Raw genomic sequence first — 352 nt, 5'->3', positions numbered from 1 at the left:
GAGAACCACACTAAAGAAGCAATGCTTTAGGGCAGTGGTCGGCAAACTCATTAGTCAACAGAGCCAAATATCAACAGTACAACGATTGAAATTTATTTTGAGAGCCAAATTTTTTAAACTTAAACTATATAGGTAGGTACATTGTTAATAACGTAATTAGGGTACTCCTAAGCTGGCCTTTGCTAAAAAACGTCCTCATTCTGATTGAGGTACGTTCGTTGAGGTCGACCCCTTCCAACTATCTCCTTTCGTTCGTCCTCTATATGTCCAAACCATCTCAACATAACCTTTCTCAATCCTCGACACTACACCTTCTTTCACTCCACAACGTTCCCTAAAATTAACTTAAAAT

This window comes from Myotis davidii, unplaced genomic scaffold (genome assembly GCF_000327345.1).
Source record: "Myotis davidii unplaced genomic scaffold, ASM32734v1 scaffold148, whole genome shotgun sequence".
NCBI classification, from domain to species: Eukaryota; Metazoa; Chordata; class Mammalia; order Chiroptera; family Vespertilionidae; genus Myotis; species Myotis davidii.
Note: the sequence above shows the minus strand (reverse complement) of the source record.